The sequence below is a fragment of the Neomonachus schauinslandi genome, chromosome 5, assembly GCF_002201575.2.
Source record: "Neomonachus schauinslandi chromosome 5, ASM220157v2, whole genome shotgun sequence".
Taxonomy (NCBI): domain Eukaryota; kingdom Metazoa; phylum Chordata; class Mammalia; order Carnivora; family Phocidae; genus Neomonachus; species Neomonachus schauinslandi.
The window spans coordinates 96,851,710-96,852,008 of record NC_058407.1 but is presented as its reverse complement, the minus strand read 5'-3'; positions in this window follow the sequence as shown (position 1 = coordinate 96,852,008).

Here is a 299-nt window from a genome sequence, read left to right as displayed (position 1 = left end):
ACATACATCACACACATACACAGCCCCTCCACACCACAAACATCACACACAGCACACACAGCACACACATCACACGCATCACACACGTCACACACATACACAGCCCCCCACACCACACACATATACACACACCATACACATATCACACATATCACACACACCACACACATATACACACACCACACACATCACACACACCACACACATCACACACATCACACACACTACACATGTCATACATATCACACACACCACACACATCCACACACACCACACACATCCACACACACCACACACAT